General features: G+C 37.3%; 1 protein-coding gene across 1 annotated transcript in view; it reads left to right on the top strand.

Moving 5' to 3' along the window:
• The window catches only part of RSRC1 (arginine and serine rich coiled-coil 1), a 441,266-nt gene that overhangs the window by 295,073 nt on the left and 133,491 nt on the right, over window positions 1-12,702 (top strand). The gene's annotated exons all lie outside the window — the stretch shown is intronic.

Below are 12,702 nucleotides of genomic sequence, written 5' to 3'. Positions count from 1 at the left end.
TATAGATCTAGTCAAATTTGTTGTTTTACTGTATGCACAGGCCAACTTAGATATCTCCTTCTTCATTCCCATGGCAAATCCAGGAACCGGTGGGATGAATGCAGCTACAACTGCAGCATCGCCTGGATCTTTGTTGAAGTTTTTTGATGCTCATCTTCTGGTATGACACTTCCAGAGAGTGCTGATGTTGGAAGTTCTTCTTCATATCGTATCTTAGTTCATTTTCTGGGTAGCCAAATTCGGCTTTAATCCTCTGTATAAACACAAACAGACCCTTTGCCCATACTTTGATATGCCCTTTATACCATTGTGTAGAACTCATTGGAGGTAACCACACAGGAACTACTTTTTTTTTTTAAGAGAAAGGAATATTATCAGAAAAATGTACCTCCATAGTCAATCATCTGACACCCTTTAAGTGATCAAAATTGAGGATATTTAAAGCATGCGTTAATCGTTGATTTACAGTTAGTTTTATCCTATCAGGGAGTAATCCCCCTTCTATTTCTTTTTTTTTTTGTTATCTTTAATCTACACGTACATGAAGAATATTATGTTTACAAGGCTCTCCTCTATACCAGGTCCCCCCTATAAACCCCTTTACAGTCACTGTCCATCATCATAGCAAAATGTTGTAGAATCACTACTTGTCTTCTCTGTGTTGTACAGCCCTCCCCTTTCTCCCACCCCCCCCATGCATGCTAATCTTAATACCCCTCTTCTTCTCCCCCCGCCTTATCCCTCCCTACCCACCCATCCTCCCCAGTCCCTTTCCCTTTGGTACCTGTTAGTCCATTCTTGGGTTCTGTGATTCCACTGCTGTTTTGTTCCTTCAGTTTTTCCTTTGTTCTTATATTCCACAGATGAGTGAAATCATTTGGTATTTCTCTTTCTCCACTTGGCTTATTTCACTGAGCATAATACCCTCCAGCTCCATCCATGTTGCTGCAAATGGTAGGATTTGCCCTCTTCTTATGGCTGAGTAGTATTCCATTGTGTATATGTACCACATCTTCTTTATCCATTCATCTACCGATGGACATTTAGGTTGCTTCCAATTCTTGGCTATTGTAAATAGTGCTGCGATAAACATAGGGGTGCATCTGTCTTTCTCAAACTTGATTGTTGCATTCTTAGGGTAAATTCCTAGGAGTGGAATTCCTGGGTCAAATGGTAAGTCTGTTTTGAGCATTTTGAGGAACCTCCATACTGCTTTCCACAATGGTTGAAGTAATTTACATTCCCACCAGCAGTGTAGGCGGGTTCCCCTTTCTCCACAGCCTCGCCAACATTTGTTGTTGATTGTCTTTTGGATGGCAGCCATCCTTACTGGTGTGAGGTGATACCTCATTGTGGTTTTAATTTGCATTTCTCTGATAATTAGCGATGTACAGCATCTTTTCGTGTGTCTGTTGGCCATCTGTATTTCTTTTTTGGAGAATTGTTTGTTCAGTTCCTCTGCCCATTTTTAATTGGATTATTTGATTTTTGTTTGTTGAGGCGTGTGAGCTCTTTATATATTTTGGACGTCAAGCCTTTATCGGATCTGTCATTTACAAATATATTCTCCCACACTGTAGGGTTCCTTTTTGTTCTATTGATGGTGTCTTTTGCTGTACAGAAGGTTTTCAGCTTAAGACAGTCCCACTTGTTCATTTTTGCTGTTGTTTTCCTTGCCTGGGGACATACGTTCAAGAAGAGGTCTCTCATGTTTACGTCTAAGAGGTTTTTGCCTGTTTTTTTCCACGAGTTTAATGGTTTCATGACTTACATTCAGGTCTTTGATCCATTTTGAATTTACTTTTGTATATGGGGTTAGACAATGGTCCAGTTTCATTCTCCTACATGTAGCTGTCCAGTTTTGACAGCACCATCTGTTGAAGAGACTGTCATTTCCCCATTGTGTGTCCATGGCTCCTTTATCAAATATTAATTGACCATATATGTTTGGGTTAATGTCTGGAGTCTCTAGTCTGTTCCACTGGCCTGTGGCTCTGTTCTTGTGCCAGTACCAAATTGTCTTGATTACTATGGCTTTATAGTAGAGCTTGAAGTTGGGGAGTGAGATCCCCCACACTTTATTCTTCTTTCTCAGGATTGCTTTGGCTATTCGGGGTCTTTGGTGTTTCCATATGAATTTTTGAATTATTTGTTCCAGTTCATTGAAGAATGTTGCTGGTAATTTGATAGGGATTGCATCAAATCTGTATATTGCTTTGGGCAGGATGGCCATTTTGACGATATTGATTTTTCCTAGCCACGAGCATGGGATGAGTTTGCATTTGTTAGTGTCCCCTTTAATTTCTCTTAAGAGTGACTTGTAGTTTTCAGAGTATAGGTCATTCACTTCTTTGGTTAGATTTATTCCTAGGTATTTTATTCTTTTTGATGCAATTGTGAATGGAATTGTTTTCCTGATTTCTCTTTCTATTGGTTCATTGTTAGTGTATAGGAAAGCTACATATTTCTGTGTGTTAATTTTGTAGCCTGCAATATGCTGTATTCCAATATCAGTTCTAGTAGTTTTGGGTTAGAGTCTTTAGGGTCTTTTATGTACAATATCATGTTATCTGCAAATAGTGACAGTTTAACTTCTTCTTTACCAGTCTGGATTCCTTGTATTTCTTTGTTTTGTCTGATTGCCATGGCTAGGACCTCCAGTACTATGTTAAATAGCAGTGGAGAGAGTGGGCATCCCTGTCTAGTTCCCGATCTCAGAGGAAAAGCTTTCAGCTTCTCGCTGTTCAGTATAATGTTGGCTGTGGGTTTATGATATATGGCCTTTATTGTGTTGAGGTACTTGCCCTCTATTCCCATTTTTCTGAGAGTTTTTATCATGAATTGATGTGGAATGTGTCAAATGCTTTTTCAACATCTATGGAGATGATCCTGTGGTTTTTGTCTTTCTTTTTGTTGATGTGGTGGATGATGTTGATGGATTTTCGAATGTTGTACCATCCTTGCATCCCTGGGATGAATCCCACTTGGTCATGGTGTATGATCCTTTTGATATACTGTTGAATTCTGTTTGCTAATATTTTATTGAGTATTTTTGCATCTACATTCATCAGGGATATTGGTCTGTAATTTTCTTTTTTGGTGGGGTCTTTGCCTTGTTTTGGTATTAGGGTGATGTTGGCTTCATAGAATGAGTTTGGGAGTATTCCTTTCTCTTCTATTTTTTGGAAAACTTTAAGGAGAATGGGTATTATGTCTTCTCTGTGTGTCTGATAAAATTCCGAGTTAAATCCATCCGTCTCGGGTGTTTTGTTCTTGGATAGTTTTTTGATTACTGTTTCAATTTCTTTGCTCGTAATTGGTTTGTTTAACTTTTGTGTTTCTTCCTTGGTCAGTCTTGGAAGGTTTTATTTTTCTAGGAAGTTGTCCATTTCTTCTAGGTTTTCCAGCTTGTTGGCATATAGGTTTTCATAGTAGTCTTTAATAATTCTTTGTATTTCTGTGGAGTCTGTCATGATTTTTCCTTCCGCATTTCTGATTCTGTTGATTTGTGTTGATTCTCTTTTTCTCTTAATAAGTCTGGCTAGAGGCTTATCTATTTTGTTTATTTTTCAAAGAACCAGCTCTTGGTTTCATTGACTTTTGCTATTGTTTTATTCTTCTCAATTTTGTTTATTTCTTCTCTGATCTTTATTATATCCCTCCATCTGCTGACCTTAGGCCTCATTTGTTCTTCTTTTTCCAAGTTTTATAATTGTGACATTAGACTATTCATTTGGGATTGTTCTTCCTTCTCTAAATATGCCTGGATTGCTATATACTTTCCTCTTAATACTGCTTTTGCTGTGTCCCACAGTAGTTGGGGCTTTGTGTTGTTGTCATTTGTTTCTATATATTCCTTGATCTCTATTTTATAATTTTTTCATTGATCCATTGATTATTTAGGAGAATGTTGTTAAGCCTCCATGTGTTTGTGAGCCTTTTTGTTTCCTTTGTAGAATTTATTTCTACTTTTATACCTTTGTGGTCTAAAAAATTGGTTGGTAGAATTTCAATATTTTGGATTTTGCTGAGGCTCTTTTTGTGGGCTAGTATGTGGTCTATTCTGGAAAATGTTCCATGTGCACTTGAGAAGAATGTATATCCTGTTTCTTTTGGATGTGGAGTTCTATAGTTGTCTATTAGGTCCATCTGCTCTACTGTGTTGTTCAGTGCTTCCATGTCCTTACTTCTTTTCTGCCCGGTGGATCTATCCTTTGGAGTGAGTGGTGTGTTGAAGTCTCCTAAAATGAATGCATTACAGTCTATTTCCCCCTTTAGTTCTGTTAGTATTTGTTTCACATATGTTGGTGCTCCTGTGTTGGGTGCGTATATATTTAGAATGGTCATATCCTCTTGTTGGACTGAGCCCTTTATCATTATGTAGTGTCCTTTATCTCTTGTTACTTTCTTTGTTTTGAAGTCTATTTTGTCTGTTATTAGTACTGCAACCCCTGCTTTCTTCTCACTGTTGTTTGCCTGAAATATGTTTTTCCATCTCTTGACTTTTAGTCTGTACATGTCTTTGGGTTTGAGGTGAGTTTCTTCTAAGCAGCATATAGATGGTTCTTGCTTTTTTATCCATTCTATTATTCTGTGTCTTTTGATTGGTACATTCAGTCCATTTACATTTAGGGTAACTATTGAAAGATATGTACTTATTGCCATTGCAGGCTTTAAATTCGTGGTTACCAAATGTTCAAGGTTAGCCTCTTTAGTATCTTACTGCCTAACTTAGCTCGCTTATTCAGCTGTTATATACACTGTCTGGAGATTCTTTTCTTCTCTCCCTTCTTATTCCTCCTCCTTCATTCTTCATATGTTGGGTGTTTTGTTCTGTGCTCTTTCTAGGAGTGCTCCCATCTAGAGCAGTCCCTGTAAGATGCCCTGTAGAGGTGGTTTGTGGGGAGCAAATTCCCTCGGCTTTTGCTTGTCTGGGAATTATTTAATCCTCCCATCATATTTAAATGATAGTCATGCTGGATACAGTATCCTTTGTTCAAGGCCCTTCTGTTTCATTGCATTAAATATATCATGCCATTCTCTTCTGGCCTGTAGGGTTTCTGTCGAGTAGTCTGATGTTAAGCTGATGGGTTTTCCTTTATAGGTGACCTTTTTCTCTCTAGCTGCCTTTAAAACTCTTTCCTTCTCCTTGCTTTGCCATTTTAATTATTATGTGTCTTGGTGTTGTCCTCCTTGGATCCTTTCTGTTGGGGGTTCTGTGTATTTCCATGGTTTGTTCGATTATTTTCTCCCCCTGTTTGGGGAAGTTTTCAGTAATTATGTCTTCCAAGATACTTTTCATCCCTTTTCCGCTCTCTTCTTCTTCTGTTACCCCTATAACACGAATATTGTTCCTTTTGGATTGGTCACACAGTTCTCTTAATATTGTTTCATTCCTGGAGATCCTTTTATCTTTCTCTATGTCAGCTTCTATGCATTCCTGTTCTCTGGTTTCAATTCCATCAATGGCCTCTTGCATCTTATCCATTCTACTTATAAATCCTTCTTGAGTTTGTTTCATTTCTGTAATCTCCTTTGTGGCATCTGTGATCTCCCTCCGTACTTCATCCCATTTCTCTTGCATATTTCTCTGCATCTCTGTCAGCATGTTTATGATTTTTATTTTGAATTCTTTGTCAGGAAGACTTGTTAGGTCTGTCTCCTTCTCTGGCGTCTCTGTGATCTTGGTTTGCCTCTAATTTTGTCTTTTCATGGTGATAGGAATAGTTTGCAGAGCTGGGACTAGTGACGGCTGGAAGAACTTCCCTTCTTGTTGGTTTGTGGCCTTCCTCTCCTGGGAGAATAGCAACCTCTAGTGGCTTGTTCTGGGAAGCTGTGCACAGACAGGGCTTCTGCTTCCTGCCCTGCTGCTATGGAGTTTATCTCTGCTGTTGCTGTGGGCATGACCTGGCTCGGGCTGCTGCTCCAAAGTGGTGGAGTTGCATTGGAGGGGGAGCGGCCCGGAGGCTATTTATCTCCATAAGGAGCCTCCGTGCTCCCTGCAGCCCAGGGGATTAGAGTGCCCAGAGATCCCAGATTCCCTACCTCTGGACTAAGTGTCCCACCCTGCCCCTTTAAGACTTCCAAAAAGCACCCACCAGAACAAAACAATGACCACAAAAATAAAAAAATGGCTGCTCGTTTTTCTTTATTTTCTGGCGCCAGCCTCGGGCACCCACTCACCAGTCTTGCTGCCTTGTTTCCCTAGTGTTGGGGTCCCTATCCCTTTAAGACTTCCAAAAAGCGCTCGCCAAAACAAAACAACAGCAATAACAACAAAAAAGAAAAATAATAATGGCCGCTTGCTTTTCTTTTGTTCTCCAGTGCCGGCCTCCGGTACCCGCTCGCCAGTCTTGCTGCCCTGTTTCTCTAGTATTGGGGTCCCTGTCCCTTTAAGACTTCCAAAAAGCACTCGCCACAACAAAACAACAACAACAACAAAAAAAAAAAGTGGCCGCTCACTTTTCTTTTGTTCTCCGGTGCCGGTCTCTGATACCCACTCAGTGGTCTTGCTGCCCTGTTTCCCTAGTATCCAGGGCCCCATGCACGCAGTGTCTGGGCTCTGGTTCGGATGGCTGGGGCTGGGTATTCAGCAGTCCTGGGCTCTCTCTCCCTCCTGCTCAGACCTCTCTCCTCCCGCTGGGAGCTGGGGGGAGGGGCGCTTGGGTCCCGCCGGGCCGGGGTTTGTATCTTACCCGCTTTCCAAGGCGCTGGGTTCTCGCAGGTGTGGTTGTGGTCTGGATGTTGTTCTGTGTCCTCTGGTCTTTATTCTAGGAAGAGTTGTCTTTGTTATATTTTCATAGATATATGTGGTTTTGGGAGGAGATTTCCACTGCTCTACTCACGCTGCCATCTTGGCTCCGCTGGCAATGATATTTTTACTGTCTACATAGTTTTGCCTTTCCAATCTGTCCTATAGTTGAAATCATACAGTATGTAGCCTTTTCAGATTGGTTTCTTTCACTTATTAGTATACAACTGTGACTCCTCCATTTCTTTTCAGGGCTTGATAGTGCATTTCTTTTTAGCAGTGAATAATATTCCCTTGTCTGGATATATCACAGTTTATTTATCCATTCACCTGTTAAAGTACATTGTGGTTGCTTCCAAGTTTTGTTGCAGTAATGAAAAAACATCATTAAGGATGTAATAAACATCCTTATGCAGGTTTTTGTGTGGATATAAACCTTCAACTCTTTGGGGTAAATACCAAGGAATGCAATTGCTGGATCGTGTGGTAAGCCTATGTTTAGTTTTGTAAGAATCCAATAGATGAAATTCCAAAGTAGCCATACCACTTTGCATCCCCATGAATGAATGAGAGTTCCTATTGCCTCATAGCATCGTCAGGACTTGATGTTGTCAGTGTTTTACATTTTGGCCACTTCAGTAGCTGTGTAATGATATCTTGTTGTTTTAATTTACAATCATCTGTGATGTTGAACATCTTTTCATGTTTGTGATCTGTAGATTTTCTTTGGTGAGGTGTATTAAGATCTTTGGCCCATTTTTAAACAGGTTTATTTTCTTGTTGAATTTTAAGAGTTCTTTGTATATTTGGTTAATAGTCCATTATCAGATATGTCTTTTGCAGATATTTTCACCTAGACTGTGGCTTATTTTCTCATTCTCTTCACATTGTCTTTTGTGGAACAGAAGTTTTAAATTTAAATGAAGTTCATCTTGTCGCTTATTCCTTTTATGGATCATGCCTTGGTGGTGTTATCTAAAAAGTCTTTGCATGCTGAAGGTCATCAAGATTTTCTCCTGTTGTCATCTTTTATGAGTTTTATCATAGTGTGTTTTACATTTAGGTCTGTCATTCATTTTCAGTTAATTTTTGTGAAGGGTATAACGTCTGTGTCTAGTTTGATTTTTTGTGTGTGGCTATTCCAGCACTATTTATTGAAAAGACTATTTTTTCTTTGTTGTATTGCCATTCCTCCTTTGTCAAAAGTCAGTTGACTGTATTTATGTAGGTCTATTTCTAGGCTTTCTATTCTGTTCCATTAATCTGTTCATCTATTCTTTTGCCAATAACCCACCATTTTGATTGCTGTTTCTATATCATAAGGCTTGGAGTCAAGTAGTGTCAGTCAAACATTGTTTTCCTTGAATATTGTATTGGCTATTTTGGGTCTTTTGCATCTCCATATAAACTTTACAATCATTTTGTTGATATCCACAAAGTAACTCGCTGTAATTTTCATTGGGATTGCATGAAATCTGTAGATCAACCTGGGGAGAACCAACATCTTTGTAATATTGAATCTTCCTATCATAAACATGGACTATCTCTCCATTTATTAATTCTTCTTTGATCTTTTTTATCAGAATTTTTGTAGTTTTCCTCAGATAGATCTTATACATATTTCGTTAGATTTATACCTAAGTATCTCATTTTTGGGTGCAAATGTAAATGGTATTTCAAATTCTGCTTGTTCATTGCTGATATGTAGGGAAATGATTGGGTTTCATTTATTAATGTTGGATCATGTAATCTTACTATCATCACTTAGTCCCAGGAGTTTTTTTTACTGATTCTTTCAGATTTTTCTATATAGATGATCATGTTATCTGCAAACAAGACAGCTTTATTTCTTACTTCTCAGTCTGTATACCTTTTATTTCCTTTTCTTGTCTTACTGCATTTGCTAGGACTTCCAGTGTGATATTGAAGAGTGTTGAGAGGGGACTTGTACCTAGTCTCACTGGGAAAGCTTCAAGTTCTCGCCATTTAAGTATGATGTTGGCTGTAGGTATTTTGTAGATATTTTTATCACATTGAGGAAATTCCCCTCTATTCTTACTTTACTGAGAGTTTTTATCATGAATGGATGTTGGATTTTGTCAAATAGTTTTTCTATATTTATTGATATGTTCATTAGGTCTTCAATATACATCATTATATTTAAGGATTTCTCATTATGGAACCACCTTTACATAGTCTATAATGAATACAATTTGTTAATGGTGTACTCTTCTTTAATGTAATGTTACATTGCATACTCTAATATTTTATTTTATTTTTGTATTACTATTCATACGTAGTATTGGTCAGTAATTTTTTATTTTGAATCTGCTACCTATACCTGGTTTAGGTATCGCTGTTACACTTGCTTCATAAAAACATTTGGAAGTTCCTTCCTTCCTCCCTCTCTCCCTTCTTTCCTTTCTTCCTTCCTTCTTCCTTCTTTCTTTCATCCTTCCTCCCTTCTTCCCACCCTTTGTGCCTGCCTGCCTTCCTTCCTTCCTTCCTTCCTTCCTCAGGAATAATTTTTACAGCATTAGAACTATCTTTGATAGCTTTGTAGATTTCCCCCTGTGAAGCAGATGGACCTGGTATGTTTTTGTACTTGATAACTTTCTCTGTTTCCACTATGAAACTTTTATTTGTTTGACCTTTCTAGTCTTTAAAAAGTTTACTTTTTCTACTAAATTATTCATTTTATCTACATATTCAAATATATTTCCACAGAGGTCTGCAAAGTAGTCTCTTATGAGTTTGGTCATTTTTTCTGTTTCAATGATTATTTCTTGTTTTGTATCATTTCCTTTGTTAGATATTTTAATTAATTTTAAAAGACTGATTTATTAATTAGATCTTTTATTTTTATGTTTTCCAAACTGCTTTTCTTTTTATCATTTCCTTTCATATACTTTCAGTTTACTTGTTCTCCTTTTTCTAGGTTTTTAGGTAGGGAATATAATACATATATTTTTATTACTCTAAAGGCTTTCAGTTTTTCTCTGATTATTGCTATAAATATATCCCATAAATTGTGAGTATAGTGTTATTATTTTTTAGGAATTCTATGATTTTGATTTCTATTTCCTCTTTGACCTGAGTTATTTAATTTCCAGGTTTAAGGGTCTTTTTGCAGTTTGATTTTGTCACTAATTCTAGTTTTTTTATATTTTGACTAGAGAGTGGTTTTTGTGATATTTCTACTTTATGGAACTTACTGATGATTTATTTATTTTTGTGAATATTCCATGTATACTTGAGAATAACGTATATTTCCTATTTGCAGATTATAGAGTTTGATATGTATTTGTAAAGATTTAACTTATTGGTTATATTTCTGTATCTTTCCCTTTATTTTTGTCTAGGTTACCAGTCTTATACTGAGAATTTGTTAATATCTCTTATTAGCCTGTTTTTATGTGTACTTTTTCACATATTCTGTTGTTTTATTTATAAAAGTAATTTCTGTGGTATTTGGTGCATAGATATTACCTATTATAATATACTCATCTTGCATTGCTGATTTTAGCATTTTTAAATGTCCTTCAGTGTTACACTTTACTGTTTTTTGACTTGAAATCTACTTTGATATCAGGATCCCAAATCCTAATGTATAATTTCCATTTGCCTTGTATACTTTTCCCCATTTCTTTTATTTTTAGATTTCTGAATCATTTGTTTTAGGTGTGTCTCTTGTCTACAGCATATAGCTAGGTCTTGCTTTTGTTAATTAATCTGAAGATAAGTTGAGCCTGTTCACATTTTTTTATAAGGTAAAACATATGTGGTGAAACTGTATTATATCATTTTGTAATTAGTCCATTTTGTTTCCCTTTAATCACTTTAACTTTGTCTTTCCGTTGTTATCCCTTGTAGGCTCTTAGTGTTTTTCCTGTTGACTTTTCTCTGTTCTTTATATTGTAGCAATCCTGTGTCTGTTATTCTATGTGTTATTCCTAGAATGTTGGTTCTTTTTAACCTTACTTACTAATTTTGACATGTAGAATTTAAAAAATTTTGTTTAACTTTATTAATCTTTTACTTAACCATATTCTTTCCATCCATCTTTCATTGCATTTAAAAAGCTTAGAAAACCACCTGGAGTTAGCCAGACTATGAAGTTATGAGCACAGTTCCCAGATTGCCAAGTATGTCAAGACTTCTGACCCCAGTTGCATATCCAGAGCTTTCCCAAAACCACTCTCAGATTTGATGGTGCTTCACGAGACTCAGAGATGCCACTGAAAGCGTTTGTTCTCAGGGTCACGTTTATTATAGGGAAACAATACAAATTAAAACCAGCCAATGGAAGGGCTGAGTCTAGGAGGGTTCCAAAGGAAGTACCTGTCTTCCCCAGGATGTGTTACCCTACTGGCATCAATGTGTGACAGTAAGCATGGATATTGCCAACCCAGGAAGCCACCCTAAGCTTCAGTGTTCAGAGCATCATTTTATACAGGCATCACTGCACAGAAATGATTGATTGTTTCATTGCTTATTGGATTGACCTCAGTCTCCAGTCCTACCCACTTTCAGGAGGTTAGGCTTACATCATGTGGCCCAAAGCCTTAATCCTTTAATGAAATAGTTGGTCTTCCTGGCCATGCCAGCCCCCATTGTAGTATACTGTTGGGTGTGGCTGGCTCCACCCTTGGTCACCTCATAAGCATAAATATCAAACTTGGTCCTAGAGGCCAACCATGAATAGTGAAGAAACTAATCATTTGCGTTCCGGGAGCTGAAAACAAAGCCCAGATTTCTCTTTAGGCCAGGCCAAATTATTTACTCCACAAAAGCCTTTCTCTTTCAGCTATTAAGTATAGATTCAGTATTTTATTTTGGTTATTTTTATGTTTTTATGACTATTCTATCATTAATTCTTCAATTTTTCTGGCATTTAGTGTTGATGCTAAAGACAGATTTTGTTTTTTCTCTCTTCAGAGAGCTAATCAGTTCTGGCACCATTTGTTGACTAATTCTTCCTTTTCTTCACTGATTTTTATGCTTTATTCTAGATACCTTCTTTTTAATCCTCTATCAGATTAATTAGAGAAAATTAGAAAATAATAGAAGTACTCCAATAAGTCATGTAATTCCTGACAAGGAAGACAGGCAAATTATAATAGCACTCAATAAATAAAAGTATTGTTTTTAAACAAAAGATATCATAAATTATATCTTATGTATTTTATTTATAAAAGATTTATTTGTGTACTAGTTTCCTTATGAACTAGCCCACTCATTATAAGCTTCTACTTATTAGGAATTTTATTTTATATTAGTGAAAATAATTTTTATTTTCCCTCACTAGACACCTGGGACTCAACAGGTTAGAACTAAGAGCTGAAATGAGGGAGTCAGATCAGGCATCAAGGAAGCTTTCTTCAACAGCCCATCAGTAGGGCCTCTAAAGGTCCAATTACAAAGTCAGGAATAGAAACAATTACCAGTTACAACGGAGTTACCTAAAGCAAAGCCTAAATTTCCTGAGACATGGTAGTAGGGATCAGCATGCTGGGGCAAAAAAAAGAAAGTATTATGCTAAGTGACTGTAAATTATAGACCGTACCTCACACAGACTTCTTGGGACTTGGTAAGAAGTGCAGGAGCCAAAGATGAGCAAGTATACAGCTTAGGGTGATAGCAGAAAACAAACGGTACGTTCAAAAGCCTAAGCAGATAGTTTAATGAAGGGACTATTAAAAGGTTGGTCAGGTTTAAAAAGAATCATCAAGATTCCCCGCTAGCAATAGCAATGAGCCTTTACCACCTCTGGCCTAATAAGAGAAAGGGAAGGAAGCAGCTCTAGAACATTTGAGAACTTGTTACATGAGAGAGCTGTCTCAACAGAAACCAGGCCTTTACAGGAGACAGGCAGCCAGTGACAAACCCCAGGCTCACAAAAAATAAACCCTATCTTTCTTTCCTCTTGCCCTCTAATGCTCTCCCATCGG

The sequence above is a fragment of the Manis javanica genome, chromosome 3 (assembly GCF_040802235.1).
Source record: "Manis javanica isolate MJ-LG chromosome 3, MJ_LKY, whole genome shotgun sequence".
NCBI lineage: Eukaryota > Metazoa > Chordata > Mammalia > Pholidota > Manidae > Manis > Manis javanica.
This window is presented reverse-complemented; position numbering and strand designations above follow the sequence as displayed.